This window comes from Pleurodeles waltl, chromosome 10 (genome assembly GCF_031143425.1).
Source record: "Pleurodeles waltl isolate 20211129_DDA chromosome 10, aPleWal1.hap1.20221129, whole genome shotgun sequence".
Classification (NCBI taxonomy): domain Eukaryota; kingdom Metazoa; phylum Chordata; class Amphibia; order Caudata; family Salamandridae; genus Pleurodeles; species Pleurodeles waltl.
This window is the reverse complement of record NC_090449.1, coordinates 878670351-878687425: the sequence shown is the minus strand read 5'-3', so window position 1 is coordinate 878687425 and position 17075 is coordinate 878670351. Positions and strand designations below refer to the sequence as shown.

Below are 17075 nucleotides of genomic sequence, written 5' to 3'. Positions count from 1 at the left end.
TACACTTGCCAAGTCGAATTTACAGTTAAAACTGCACACACAGACACTGTAGTGACAGGTCCAAGACATGATTACAGAGCTACTTATGTGGGTGGCACAACCAGTGCTGCAGGCCCACTAGTAGCCTTAGATTTACAGGCCCTGGGCACCTCTAGTGCACTGTACTAGGGACTTACTAATAAATGAAATATGCCAATCATGGATAAGCCAATTACATACACATTTTGTAAAGGAGCACTTGCACTTGTTAGCAGTGGTAAAGTGCCCAGAGTAACAAAACACTAAAATCAGAATCCAGCACACATCAACAACCTGGGGAACAGGAGCAAAAAGTTAAGGGTGACTACGCCAAGGATGAAAAGTCTAACATATCTGATCATGAAAAACCATGGGCTGAAATGGTAAGGCAGATAAAACATAAAACAGTATTCATCATTACAATTAGGGTATGTAAGATAATCCCACCATCTCTGTATGGTCCTAAAAACCTAAATGATTCCTACATACATCCTCTGTCTAAAATCTGAGAGCATAGCGGTGGTAACCCTTCTGACTATTCCATTTTAGGAGAAGAACTTCAACCCATACCTAGAAAGGCTGGCAAGGTTTTGACAGTTATCTGGATGGAAATCCTCTCAGTTAGCTGGAGAATCAGTGCAAGAATCAGCAAAGCTGTCAATGGAGTGGTGTACATCTCAAGACAGCTGTGACTGGAATGTCCTCTGCCATCCTTATGCCTATGTGATGCTTATATGACAGATCTTAGTGTTGTACGAACAGGCCTGATGTGATATGTCTACAAAATGGGGACTGGCTCTTCAGTTCCTGGATCGACAACACAAGTTAGAATATCATGTACTGAACATGACAGGCTTGAAATGGGTTGATAAAATGTGCAGCGCTAACAACAATGTCTTCTCAGAAAGAAGAAGCTGATTAAAATATAAAAACACAAGCTAAGAGCTAGCTGTGCCATTAAAAATGAAATGAACAAAACGAGCCTGTGTGTTAAAACACAGGCCCTGGGCTTAATGCTAAGATAAGGGTGTCCCACCCAGGCACTAAGGAGAACTCGCAAGACCCTCCCTTGTTGATACAGGAGCATAGGGTCCAGCTTCTACAATTGATAAAAACATATTACAACTGACTTAGAAGCAAGTGTAAAATAGGATATATACATAAAAGCCTTAACATGGCACGAGTTATAGTGACTTGAGATACTGGTGAATTTCTATGGTTTAAAATATGAGCCTAACTATAACGTACCTGTAACATTTGTTTTTTTTAAGTGTGTGTGTGTGTGTGTGTGTGTGTGTAATATATATATATATATATCCAGCTCCTCATGTTGAGCCCATTTTGACTGCAATACCGCAATCCTAGTAGGCCCACTCAGGGATAAGGCACAGTCCTGTATTGCTCAGGAGACTTGTTTGTTCCTCCCTTTCTCTTTTATTATCAGAATATTTCAACTGACAAAGTACAGAGTGCACACAAAAAATAGCCTACGCATTTTGGCCAGAGCCTCAACTGGACCAAAGAGCCATGCAGATAGTGTCCATTTAAAGGGAAATATCCCTTCATACCACCATCCTCCATTAAACAGCTAGACAGAAAACAATACTGTGACAAAAAAATGTGGTTGTGACAATCTTTCTATATTGCTTTTCACAGTCCAGCATAACTTACATCAGGTGCAAAATATTGTGAGACATATTAGAATGTCCACATGATTTAAGGCAATTAAGATGAGCAACCTGATTCTTTTGAAAGAATAAACTCATTTTCAAATGATCTCCACATTGGAAATGACCGTGAATTATTCAACACCAGTTCATAACTGTTTTTAACAGTTTTTAAACCCCACTGTATTTATACATGTGCATTTTGTTCCATTAAATGGTAAAGCGCCTTAAAACGCAATATTTCAATAGAGGGTCTACGTTCCATGTTCAAAAATCCTATGTCAAATGACGATGTTAACAATCTGGGAGTAGAATACTAAAAAGCTTTTTAGGTCACATACTAAGAATTCTCAGTTAAAGTACCACATACAAATCTTTTGTGGGGCCTACAAACATCCCTTCCCCTCAGGTCTAACTTCCAATTCCCCCCAAAAATTATCAATCTCACTCTTCTCCCCCAATCTGCTACTAATGTGGAGATATTCAAACATAATAGTTATTTTTCTTCCTTAACCCAGCAATGTTTATTCACCCCACTGAAGTGTCATGCTCTCAGTATTACATTTCATACATCAGACTATATCCTAAAATACATTATTCAGTGAAAAAATACCTTGCAAGCATTGAAGGTAGACATCAAACAATCTTCATCAAACAAGATGACAATTTGATAGAGGAGCTAAACTGTAATTCAAATCCAAAAGTGATTATTAGCTATCTTGGCTCAAACTTGTTAATCTAACCTGTGGTACAGCTAAATCAAAAAATGCCAGCCATTCATGATGGGGAGACGCATCCATAACGTGCAATACGAAAAAGTCCTAATCCGATCAGTCATCTACTCTTCCTTTGAAATCTTCATATTTTTTTAAAGCCTTTATCTACTCCATTGAACCATTCATGCATTACCGGTCAGCATGAGGGAAGATCCCTCTCCCCCATTGTCTAATAAAACACAGATCATTCAACTGTGGGCATTTAGAGTGGAAGAATATAACATAGTAGGAACAGCCCTGCATATACACCCAAGTAGTGGTCGCACTGGGTAGTTATGGTTAGGATTGTGTTTCCATGGGAAATCCATGTTTTGGTTTGCTTATATCTTTTGTGCAGTTTGACATACCTTCACAAAGCTTTCCAAAACCTTTTTTTTCAGCTTGTTCCTGGAATGATTCAGAGTGATCCATCAAGCAGGGGCTGGAAAAAAAGGGTGTCTCAAAACTCATTTTTCCCATTAATTTTTCTATTCAAACTTTACACACAACTGAAGCCCAAGTAACGGAATAGATTTACACCAAACTTGTCAGAAATCTAGATTATGGTCCAGAACAAGTCCTTTTTTTGTGGTTTGGTGTAAACCCATTCAATAACTTTTGAGCAATTAAGGTTCAAATACATTGTATTTTCAAGCCTCAGAGGATAAGTGGAGCTGACAGATCTTATGGTGAGAATCTGATTGATGGTCTATCACTATGAAACCCCCTGGTCTATGGCAAGGACAATCTAAGGCAAAGGAAGGAAAGAAACTGAAAAGAAGGAAAAAACTAAAGGAAAGAACAAGTGTTGTGGCCTAGCTACAGTGAAAAGAGAAGGTAGGAGTTTGTAGTCTCTACAGGAGGAATACATAGAGACTACAGTTCCCATTGGTCTAATATACCACATGATCCTGCATGCGACTGATAGCAGCTGCTCCCAGTTGGAGAGCACTGTGTGGGTGCGTAGCAAGGGATAAAACCACTGATCGGCAGGGTCCATTCTCTGTCCCCAGCCCAAAGTCCTAAGGAGCAAGCATGCAGATAAGCCGCAACAGGGGAGGGATTGAATGCTAGGACACTTGGAATAAATTTGGAGAATGTTTATATGCTCTGTAAAGGCTTACACTTCAATGATTGATGCTATGAACTCCTGGTTGGGCGAGCCACAGTCTTCTTGTAAACAATAGCAATTTGGCAGCCAGTACTGCCGCTCCAGCCTTTAAGGTGCCTAAATATGTTTTTCATTGGAGGAGTTATAGAGCTTTAGGCACAGTAGCTAAGTATGCCATAGATGTTTCCCTCTATCAGTCTGACATGCAGGCAGTCATCCTGCTAATATTTAAAGCATAATGATACCCTACATGCATAGAGGTTATTTAGAGTTCTGCCTGATGCTAACAGAGAAGTTGGCACACATTGATGTTTCCTGACAATAATTGGGTAGGATTGAGCCATCAAGATGATGATAAACACAATGTCAGGGTGCCATGACCAACTAGTCAAGAGCAGGCATCCACCAATTTCACCATGTCTATCACGTGCATACACAAAGCATTGTTAGAATGTGGAATCTGTGATGTATTTTGAGTTTTTTGAGTCTTTCCCTTTCTTTTCCCTTTTCCCTTCTTTTTAACTTTTTTGGTACTTGTTTTTGTATTGTATTTCATAATTCGACATATGAACTTATGGGTGAACATATCCCTGAGCTCCTAGACTTGGCTTGAGGTGAGGCATTTAACCTGAGTTGCTGTTGGTAAGCGACATCAGACTTGTTTTAATTGATCATCAGTAGCTAGTTGATATTTTCATAGCTTTATAACATTAAGCATCCAAGGTGGATACACTATAGGCTTACTGTGGGGTAAGGGACTGGTATCACAAAACATTAAAGCAGGATATTTTTTTATGCATGTATGGTGTGGCTGAGCTACAGAATTAAAAACTTCTCATGTTGTCTTTAACAGGTTCTGCCAGTGGGCCGCTTATATCGCTCCAACTGAATTGGTACCTGTTGAGAATCACTGGATGGTGTTGCATATATTTTGCACATCTTTTTTTCCCCATTTGGGTTTTGATCACTGATTAAAGCAGAAGTTTCACGTTAGGTCCTGTTGAAATCTGCAACACCTCTGTTGAGAGTTTTAGGAAGAAACACGTCAACCTTCTTTTTAAATGTGAACACACAGGTCCAGATTACACCTTTTCTGTCCTGGTTTTTAATCCTGACCCAGAGATGCACAAATAAAACCACAAGCATACTCTGGAATTAGTTTCAACTTGCATCATATTTGTCCCCTCTTTTTTTGCATTGGGTTACACTCTGCCCTCTCATCACACTTTGCTCATCATTGTAGGTTGATTTTACCCCTAAAAACACATCCGCAGGAGCCCCCACCCTTAGAGGAGTGGATTGTAGCCTGCACCGGGACATGTTATCACAGTGCAAGAAGGCTCCCTACAATGAAGCATGCCACCTTTAGGGGGTGAGGGAATTTGTCCTATAAAAAGGATGTTTTTACTGTAGCTAGGTCACCCCACTCATTCTGTCCTTTTGTTTTTTCCTTCTTTTTAGTATTTCTGCCTTTGCCATAGGTTGCCCTTGCCATAGGCCAGGGGGTTTCATAATGATACACAGTGATTGATTATTGGGGGACAGTAACCCTTGCTGATCTTTAATGTTCCCCTAGTCATTTTTGTGAAACAAGATCTGATTGGCACGCACCACGTTAACAAGGAAGTGGCGGTAGCCATCTTAAGATATAGGACTCAGTCCTGAGTCCTACCAAAAAGGGAAAACAAAAATATAAGGGGACAGGATAGGGATACTCGAACCTCCTCGGTCTGGCAATGGAGGCCCAGTGGGATCCCGTGTGGCCCCCAATTTTTATTTTTTATTTTACATTTTGCTGAAAATTTAAGGAGGATTTGTGAATTCATGGTACGAAGAAAGAACATCTGTGGTGGATCAAGGCCTGGGGGGTGGGAGTGCCACATTTATTATTTGGGTCTGGGTGGCATGAGCCCACCACCTCCCTGAGCCTTAATAGCCCAGGGAACCCCATCACAGGGATGGATCTAACAGTGTGTCCAAGGAAGTCCACCCCCAGGACCCACTAGTTTCCCTGCCTGCATTAACACTGCCAGGGAAACATAAGTCTGCTCCCACTGGGCAGGAGCATTTTCAAAGCTCTCATCCAGGAGGGACCACACATGGCTTCCCTGTCTGCAGGAGCGGGGCATATCTGCTCTCACCCCCGGGGAAAGCTAACTTTTGTTTCCCTGCCCACACTCCTGCAGGCAGGGAATTACACATTTTGCTCTTGCTTGGCCAGAACAAGCAGAAACAGCTGCTCCCACCGGTCCCCAGTGCCAAAAGTGGCTCATGGAGGGGGGCGCAGGCTCTCACCTTTCCCTTTTTTTAAATAAAAAAAATGCCCTGGGGGTCTCACAAAGTGGCTTGTGGTGGGGGGGCTGTGTCAATCAGTGGATTTGGCATCCTGCAGGATTTTATCACTGCCAGTGGCGACAGGCCAGGACTTGTGGCCAACACCATGCTGAACAGTGCCAAAGGCTGTGACCCCTGGGGTTTGCCATTAAATATGTTAACACAATATTACTTTACATTAAAGAAAAACCCTAGAAATTCAATGAGAAAACTAAGGTTAAAGTCAAGGTTAAAGTAATGCTATAGTTAGGTGAACATGTCTGTGACAATATATTGATTTAAACTAAAAAAAAAAAACACTGAAATTCACAAATTATTTTTATGTGAAATAACTAAAACTTGTGCCCTCAACATGCATTGCCAATTAACCCACATATTTCGTCACTCATGAGATCTTCTATGACATCATTGATTAGAACACTGTAACATTTGTGTTGAAAATATTGATAAAGGAACTGCGCTTGGTGGTGGTGTGAGCTATATTTACCTTAGGGCATGAGTAATTGTTACTTGAAATATGGTGAATTTCAGTGTTTTTTTTGGTTTGTTTGAACATTATATTGTCATTGAATTTTTCACCCAACCATAACATTCTTTTGTTTTTTTCAGTGAATATATATATATATACATATATATATATTAGTTTGTGTATGTGTATTTTATATATGTACGTGTGTGTGTGTGTATATATATATATATATATATATATATGTCTATCCAATGATGTCTCCAAAACACACCATTTCAGCTTCAAGAATTCAGGTCTGATTTAAAAATAACGGGAGCACAACCAGATTCCAAACCAATTATATTTATTTCATAGCATTCTCCAGTGCAGGAACAACACAAGTGGCAACGCGTTTCGGCTGGAGCCTTCAACTGGCTATAGATATATATATACACCAATAGTCACTACATAGCACTCGGGAACCAAAGTTTTCCAGATTCTCGCTGAATGAATGACGCCGGCACTTTCAGTCCGATTCAAAAGGTATCTTCTTTATTTCATAATGTGAAGTACAAAGCACTAAGTGCTAATCCAAACAAATATGGCAACACTTTTCTGCCTGAGCCTTCGACTGGCCATAGAGTTGTGTGCAATGTCAGTGTATTTAAATCATGTGACCACCCACCAGGCACCAATTAAAAATACTCATCATTTTTCATCGCTAATGATGTCCTTATCCATCTTATTCACATCACTAGTCCTTTTTTTTATTTTATACTTTCTGCTGAATGTAATAAGGTGCTGTTATTTCATATAAACCAGGATTCTTACATACATTCAATTATTATTTTTCTTTGATATATATATATATTTTTTTTAATATTGTTGCTTGTTCTTGTCCATGTCCCTGAATTTCTTTAAGGCCTTCAAATTTCATATACAAGGGTAAAGTAACTATTTGTACATAATTGTATGGCCTGAGATATGGTACACAAATCATAATTCTCAATATCTGATCTACTCCATTACCATTTAGACTATTTTATCAGCAGTTCATCATTTTTATATTTCCTATCTAGCAGGCTTAGCGTTGTATTCAAATATCGGTAAAGTACCTTTTCTAGGGGACAAATTAATATCCTTGAAGTTGGAGGTGGTGGAGCAAAGATCCATTTGATTCATATATTTTCATATCACAAGATTTTTTTAGCACCCACAGAGATAAAAAAAAGGTTGAATGGACATATATATATTGTGTGTTTCACTTGTCTTGTAATACATACCATGCATGGTAAAGCCATGTGTTGAGGTTGTCCCAGAGGGTTCAAGTGAACATTGAATAATTTTGTTTCTGGCATCCTGATCTGTTTACACAGTAGATATTATGATCCCCAGGAATAGTTTAGATTGGAAGCAGATACTTTGTGTTTAGAACTGATGCATGCTAGACACATTTTACACAATGCAGCTTCAGATCTTACATTGTAATAATTGTGAATGTAAGGAGTACAAGGATGACAATGGGCAGAAAGCATGCAAAGAAAATAACTCCCTTGGCCCCCATTTGAGTAGTATAAGACACATAATTGGCAGCCATTTGGTTCCTTACAGTCCTGGTCGGGGTGCCGCTGCACTTGTCGCACTAATTATGGCTTCACCCTTGCTCCTAGGAAATCCCATTTTGAATGGCATTTAATCACAACCTTATTTTTATAGAGTTCCCATTCAATATGTAACTAATGCAAAATTCCATAGAATGTTGAGTCTGTGACTTTTACATAAAGCATTTACTAATTGTTATATTTAAAACACATCCCAAAATGTTTACATGGGCAAATGTGTTAGAAGCAAATAAATAGGCTCTACAGGGGTTATTACAATTCAGTGTTTCTCTAGCTATTTTTTGCTTTAGCCAACAATTCGTATTAAAGTGAAAGCAAAAACTGATTGTGAAAACATTCAAAGACATAATAGGAAAGCTTTCAATCAAGACTTCTCAGATGAATAAAATGACCTATTAAAGCAGAACCTCACACTATATATTTTCTTCACAGGTAAAAGTAGGAGGCATTCTTGAAATGTCAAAGCACTTAACATATTTGAATTTAAAAATCACTGGCCACAATGGAGCTTATTGTTCACAATATTATCAAACCAGTCTTAGGGACTGCGGGGGGTTCTTTTTAGTTCTGGCTAGAGACAGTTTTAGCAATTTTGCAGATCATGCAGCATCACTCAACCATACCCAAAAGACACTTTACTATTAAACTGCCATTGCAGATGTAGGAGTCTGTAGAGATTGGCTCTCTTTCTCTCACACATCCCATTTTTGCAAAGCGCCTGTATCTGCTGTCTTTTTTTCTTTGCAGAATAGGTTTGAGGATGGCAAGCTTTAGCACCTAGCCTCATTTGTGGGACCCTGAGGTGAGATCATGGCAAGCCACAGACATTCTTCCTGAGTGTCTCACCAGCCTGGTTTGGTGCCAGAACTTGTTGCAATCGTGCTGCCTTTTCCTTGGCGTCTAATCTCCCACCAGTGAAACATTGTGAATTGTAGTAAGTTTTTGTATCAGTGACCTTTTTCTATACAGAAGTCGGTCATCGTGGGATTACAAACATTGATGCTCAAGCTTGAACTTCTCTTCAACATATTGCTTTGGATAAATAGGTTTCATATTCCCATGTAGGTCACTACCGAAATGAATGGTACCCATTTTGTATGCAGTATTGTAGAAATGTCAGAGTGGTTGGTTCAAATACAACTGTCCTTTTCTGTAAATCCGTATGGTGCATATTTCTTAAACACCACACTTGTGAAGTTCCCATTCAGTACCCAAGTGTCTCTTTACTATGGTAATGCTCAGTACAGGCCTCAGGACTAAGCATTAGAAAGTCAAAGAGAAAGCTGTTGTTTCAACATGTACATTATTAGTGAGCAGTAAGGAATGACCTTATTATATTTTGCAATTTCTTGCTATTTCATTTTTAAGTTTGATTTTATTTTGTATTTTTAGTGAAGGAGACAGGTAAATATGTAACAATGGTGACATTTGATATAATGCATGTTATCCAATAAAATACAATAATTTAGGTACCAAAATGAATGAGAATTTGAAAAAGATCAAAGAAGTGGAGGTATAGAACAGAAAGACTGAAGAAGGAAAAAAGGGAAGAAGAATAAGATATATACATTCAGAAGTAATAGAGAATACAATAGAACAAGAAAAAGAAGATTCTAGCATACGTCTGATTAGTCTTAAGAGTAAGTGAATAAGTATAGAGGAAGGTCATGGAATGTCAAGGAGTTTAAACATTATCAACAATGGAAAGAGAAGTGGTGAGAGGAGCCCACCAAGTATTTTTTAACCAACATTGGAAAATATTGTAAATTTTACTTGTCAAGTCTATGGTTGTGACATACTAAGTTCCACTGTTGCTTAATGTTAAGATTTTCCATAGTTTTCCAGTGAGATGTAACAACTTGTAAACCTAATACAAGTAATAAATCTGCAAATTTTCTTTACATACACCTTGGTCAATTAACAAAATGTTATCACCAATAAATATTTTATCTAGGGAGAACAGTGCATGAATCCCAATAAGGTGCTGATTTTATTCTAACCATGCACCCAGAAATGAGAAACTACTAGTTAGTGAAAGAACATATGAACGTATGTACCAGGATCAGAGTAGCAATTCCAACACATATCTTGCTTAATAAGTTTGAGTTTGAACATGTGCAGATGTATAAAATAATCTATTATAAAAAAAATATAGTGTTTGTGTAAAATTGGCTGAACGACCTGTGGAGTGTATATTTGCCCAAATTTTATCCCATAGAGAAAGTGACCATGTAAATTGTAAATCAGTTTCCCATAATGTTTCTATTTTAGGTTTGAGTCTATTTTGTATGGTTACAGTAAGTGTTTTATAAATAAGAGAGGCTGTGGGAATTTTATGTGGTGAATAGTTAAATGTGTGCATGTCAACTGTGCTAATAGAGGGGTTGGAGAAATAGGTATGGGCTACTAAAAGGAAAAAAATATAATATGTTATATTAATTGGGGAATGAAGATGGTAAATTATATGATTGAGAAATAATTGGAAAAGGAATAATTAAACTGTTTGTCATAGGTAGAGCGAAAATAAGTAGACCTTTGTCAATCCATCTCTCCCATAAAAAAGGTTTTCTTTTAATGAGAAACATTTTATTATACCAAATAGGGATTTGAAGAAATGGCTGAACGGAAGATGCATTGGAAATAAGAAGTGGGTTAATCAGGGATTAGGAATGTGAGATGCGTGATGGGAGCCAAAACCTAAGTGATTAGGACATATAGAAAACCTGTTCATAGGAGAAAGGAAAGATAATGGAGGATTCTAACTTAAATCATAATTTATAATCGTTGACGTTCGAATGATAAAAGCTTGGCATGATAAAATAGAAGTGAGGAAAGTTAGCACCACCAGCCGATTTGGGAAGTTTAAGCCTGTTCAATGATATGCAAGACTTTATCCCACTCCATAGGAATTTAGGTAAAGTTTTATCCAAGAAAATGAAGTATTTCTTAGAAATCCTAATTGGTAACATATGAAGAGAAAAATGTATAATGGAAGAATCATCATTTTAATGATGTCAAAACAACCCCACCAAGATAGAAAGAGGTGTGACCATCCCTGGGTAAGTTGTGTAGTTCTAGTGATTATACTATTGAGGTTTCCTTTTAATGTATCCTTGAGATTATTAGTATAACAAATTCCCAAACATGTCATCTTTACAGGATTGCAGGAAAGCCCTGCAGTAGTAAAAGGATATTTGATGCAGTATTTATTAAGAGGTAGAACTTCAGATTTGTCCTAATTAGGTTTATAACCTGATGCTGCAGAGTAAGATCTCAACGCTTTAAAGAAAGATGGTAGTGATATGTCAGATTGTGAAATGAAAAGAAGAATGTCATCAGCATATGCCGTATACTTGATGTGTGTATCTTTAACTTGAAATCCGTGTAATTTTTGGAAGTTCGTAGTTGATGTAAGAAGGGTTCTAAAAGTCCCTTCACTCTTTTTAATGTTTATGGTTCAACAACCCCAGAGACCAATTCTTGGACATTAATTTCTCACAAAATCATGCAATATTATTCACAGAATTTTAATTTGGGTGGAGACTGCAATCGAGTACTAGATCCCTTCCTTGACTGATCCTCCTCTACTAAATTTTCACCTCATAAAACATATAAAGCTTTCCAACATATTTCTCACTGCTCCTTCTCTAATCCCTCGAGAATATTTAACCTGAATCTGAAGGAGTATTCCTTCTACTCTCCCCCTCATCAATCCAAAACAAGAATCGTTTATATATTTTTAAGTACAAATCTTCTTCAATATTTAACTAATTCAGAGATATGATCAGTTTTAATTTCTGATCATGCCCCTGATCTGACAAATCTTGAAATCTTAACTACACACAAACCTAAATCAAGATGGCAGTTCAATAGTTCCTTACTGTCAGATAATGCCTTTTTCAATGAATTTGAGTATTTTGCTTTTAACTTTTTTCAACAGAATGATACATGCAATACCATCTTTAATTTTGTGTGGGATGTTTTTAAGGCAGCATCTAGGGGGTTTATAATTAATTTGTTTCATCAAAGAAAAAAACCTAAACAAAAAGATCACAGCCCTGTTAACTAGCATCATACACTTAGCGCACACTTATTATACTTCAAAAACAACAAGAAAGATTTAGAAATGCTGCTTGCAGCAAAGATAAAGGTGAATAAAATATCTTCTGAAACAACGTGTGGTACGCATCTTAGCGTTAATGCTAATAAAGCAGGTGCCTTGCTTGCTAATTATTAAAAGGTAGAAAGGAAAAAAACAGTATAAAGACAATCAAAAATTCCACAGGTACCCAATTACTGCGTGACGCTGATATAGCAGATTGTTTTGCAAAATATCAGCAAACACTTTTTATTCCAGATATTAATCCTTCGGGAGCCCTTACAAATTCCTATTTTGCTAATCTCAAACCTTGCAATGCCATCAACTCTGATACATTAATCCTAGAAGTTGCGTTCACTACAGATGAACTTCACACAGCCATCAAATGTCTACCACAAGGTAAAGCACCCGGCCCAGATGGTAATTATTTTCTTTCTATAAATACTTTCACTGGTTCATTCAGAGAAGCAATGATTTGTATTATTCCAAAAAAGGATTGTGATTTGACCTTATGTTAAAAATATCTTCCTATATCTGATTCATACAAACTGTAAAATCTTGGATAAAGTTTTGCCCTTCCGCTAATTGATCTCATACCTGATCTAATTTTTCAGGGACAATCTGGCTCTTTCAAAAACAGAAACATTGCAGACAATTCATGTGTCTTTTTGAGTACCCTCCCTTAGTGGCAATTACTTTAGATGCAGAGAAAGCATTCAACAGAGTTAATTGGCAGTTCCTCATGAAAGCTTTAAAATAGCATGGTTTCAGACCCAAATTTCACCAACTTATTTCCTTATTATATTCTCCACCCCATTCTACAATATTAGTGAATGGTTTCCAATCACCTTATTTTCGTCTTTTCAGTATTTCAATCATACGCCTTACATAATATGCTTCTTGCATATGAAATTATTTTAAAATATGTATCATTTGCTTTAAACATGTGTTCTACATGCCCATCTGTCTTTGAACACAAAGAGAATTAATAACAACGTATTGACAGCCACTGAGAAAATATAATCACCTATATTATGGAAAGTATAAAGACATTAATTACATTAATTAAAAATTTATAGTTCCCATAAAATGTGCCAACCCTTGTATAGACATTGATTTCTTGTGGGTTTCATTTTCTTTACCAGAGATATCCAAATGTATGTATGAATGTTTGCTTTACTTGTGTTTTTTTGGTGTTGCACCAGGGCTTCCTATAAGGATTGTCATCTAATCCAATATGGCTTTTGACAGAACTTTAGAAGGCCTATTTCTCTCTCAACTCACTTTGTCCTCAAAAACATGTGTACTCCTATCCTAGCTTCATTGCAGCTCATTGCCTGTAACATTGATTTTGTACAAAGGTGTGGTGGTGAAATGCAGATCTTTAGTCTGTGAACAGAGCTGTGAGGTGATTTCATAAAAGCCTTTCTGCCCTCTCTGTGTTCATTGCTGTTTAGTATTTATTTGTGAATACACTGCTTGTGATCAGCCCAGAGTTACAGTTGGTGCTCATCGTGTCCTAATAGTACAGCACCAACATGCAAATGCCACATCAGGGGGCTTTGTCTGCCCTCTGCTTTCCTCAGTTTGTGAGTCTTTACTGCCATCAACATAAATGATTGCATTATAAAGTTGTAAATGGGGATATTTTGTGTCATAGAAAGGGTTTTCCGCGATGATTTCATTGCTGTAGCACACCAGTGTTATTTACCTGATTCTGTGAAGTTCGTCATTAAGGACATAGCTCTGTCCTTGTGCATGAGCCAACTCAGTCCTATTGTGTTGACTGATGGAGTCTCAGGTGTGTGGTGCTGCTCCAAGAAATGGTCCTGGTCATTAATTTGTACATTCACTCATTCATCTAGCCATGATTCATTTACTTAGCCATCCAATGGTTCATTTACTTAGCCATCCATCCATTCATGCACTTGCTCATCCATGCATTGACTCATGCATGCCCGCATCCATCCATACACCAATTTGTTTACTAATGCAGTAACTCAATTACCCATCCATTTATCAAGCCATTAATCTATTCTCACATTCAGCCACTAACCCACCCACATCACCATACAAATGTGCCAGTTACAACAAAAATGAGATACAAAATAAACTAAAATTTTGGGGTATTGTTCTTATTTATAATGTTGGCACATTTGGATTTTGTTTTAGGATAAATTTTATCTATGCAGCTAAGATTACACATTCTAGCTCCATGACTATGAACCCCCAAACCTTTTGCATTTTCACACCTTCTATGCCCGTCCATGGCTATATCTGTTTCATAGGCTCAGGGAATCCAAATGAAAATGCGTGCAGGGGAAACATGTGGTGAGATTTTTACTGCACATTATTTCCCATTGCTCTTGCTATTTTGTGATTGCTAAGGTAAAAGTATAGCATTATAGTCCACTGCCCAGACCCAAGCTGCAGGCCCTATAATGAGGGAAAGGTATTTTTTACAATTGGTAACTCCTGAAGCAGAAGAGCAATAAGGCTGTTAGAAAATTCCACCCACTGAGGGTGGAATATTCTAAACTAAAAAAGGAAGAAAGGGAAAGACAAACAGTGTAATGTTGGAGCAGAAGGCTTATACTAGCCATTATTAGCCCTGACCCTCTGCATCGTCCTCAATCATTTGTGGAGATTTCAACACTGGTGTTTGCCCTGTGGGATGGCTTTTGTTTAATGGAGGGGTACGCCCCTGTGCTCCTGCTGCACTCTCCACCATGGCCACTGGCACTTTGCCATTTCTAAATGCAGGCAGTTTAATTAGTTTAGCGCAGGTAGCAAAATGTACTTCGGAAACAAAAATGCTGCTTGAAATCCGCTAACTATTTTCAATGGATTAGAGACAACTACAGCCTTCTTTGGGAAGGTCTCTATGGAATTTCGCAATTTGGAAACTCCCACAAATACCCCTTATCCTTAATCACCCAGTCGGTAAATCCTTTGAGCTGACTGGGGCAGGCAATGTAACAGTACTGATCTTTGTCTTTACTGAATGGTGATCGCTTATTCCTAAACCAATAAAGATAAGGAGAGCACTGCCCTATCCTTGTTGGGCTGGTCTTGGCCATCATATGTGCAGAAACCAGCTCTATCACTTGTACCATTGAGATTTTGTGCCTATTGTTTTGTAATGACTACTGGTTGTGGTAGACCCAACTGTGACAAGGCCTTCATAGCATTGATAGCTAGGAGGATCTATTTACTCCTAGTAAATTGCACTGTATTTTTTCATTACTTCAGTTGGATGTGAGAGGTGTGTAAAGTCTTTCTGAAGGTCCTTGTCTAGTTTGCCAGAAACAAAGTTCATTTGGTTCAAATCATGTCAGTCCAACTCTACTAGTTATTATAAATTCATTTCTGAATAACTTAAATTGGCTGCATCATCTTGGTGTTGACCCAAACACAGTGAAGAACTTTTGCACTTTGCCTCAGCAGGATCCTTTTAAAACTTCACAATGTGTTCAGCCATGGGTTCCTAAATAGTGTGCATAAAGCTGTGGTTCAAATTCTGCATGATTGGAGAGGTGAGCTCCATAAAATGAAGAAAGGAAAGCCATGCAGCACATTCATTTCCCTTACATTAAAAAGGCCATTGAGAAGCTCCTTCTTCAGTTTTGAATTGCTTCCAATGTATGTATTCTGCTCCATTTCAATTACTCTGCCATCCTCTGAGACCCCACAACATTGTTTACCAGTAAGTGTTTTTGTTTTTGTTTTTAAAAGACCTCCCATATCAGTTGTTTTTTGTGATTGCAATACAAGTTATAATTTTCAATTTCTCTGCACGCTATTGATGTGCCTTGCATGACAGTCCTGCAAACGGATATCTACATATAATGTTACCATGTGCTTTAAGTAGGTTGGGGGAAACCATCATTATGATGTGTCAGCCCACAATCCAGTAGCATATAGGTTGTCAGCTCAATGTTTAAAAATGTGTATAGGTTTACAGGCTATCCATTTGTAATAAGTTTTTAGAAGTTTAATTGTAAAGTTGCTTTAGTCATTCCTTCTATGTTAATAAAACTCACTTGATGGATGGAATAAGATTACAGTTGCAGATTGTCAAAGTATTAACTTTCATTTTATTTTTTTAGGTCTATAAAAAGCATAAAATATTGCATATATATCTTTAAATAAATGTATATTTGTATGACTTTGGTTACAGCTTTCTTATCCTGTTTGGCCAATATGTGCAAGATGCTTGCAAAACAGTAAAAAAAGTAAATATTTATAGACAGTTAACTAAGTTATGATAGTGGTGAACTTCCATTTTTTGCACATTATTTAAAAACATGTCTTTGGTTCCTTAACACCTTTAATAGCATTAGTGAATATGTTTATGTTTCTTAAATATATTTCTTGAAAATAAGCAATTAACATAGATAGGCCTAAAGGTAAACAAAATAGATCGCTACTTCAGAAAAAGATAGAAGTCCACTCCCTCAGGTCTACAGCTTTGTATGGATGCATATTTAAGCCTTTCAAGAATTTACAAAGTTTTTAGGCAGTACTTCCAGAAACCTGTCACAGGTTTACAAGCAACTTCCTGAAAAATATTTTTGAATTCTGTTTTTACATAATATGATATACATACATGGCCTACATATTTTCTCCATGGTGAACCTCTTTGTCCATGCAGAATCGGCTTCTTCCACATCTCGTGAATGTCTGGAACATTTCAAATCCAATTGTACTTGATTTTTCCTACCTTTTTTCAGAAATCTCACAGAGACTGTTAGGCCTAACCTTTTGCAGGGCATATTGGGTGGGGGTGGGGGGGGGGGGGAATCACTAGAGTGGACTATTTGAATTTGCACAAACCTGTAATTGTTTGGGTGTGACAACTCATAGGGCATTTAATTCCTGGAGCTCCTGCCCACTGCTCATCTTTGTGAGCCAAGTTTAATCACATAAAAAACCTTGAGTAGCCAACACTTTTAAGATGTTTAATACAAACTGTTTTGAAAATGCAGTAATAGCTTTTTTAGGAATAAGCCTAACGTACA

The 17075-nt window shown here is 37.6% G+C and overlaps 1 protein-coding gene across 1 annotated transcript in view; it reads left to right on the top strand.

The window, feature by feature from the left end:
- ZNF804B (zinc finger protein 804B) overlaps window positions 1-17075 on the top strand; it is a 1021297-nt gene that overhangs the window by 452307 nt on the left and 551915 nt on the right. The window lies entirely within an intron of this gene.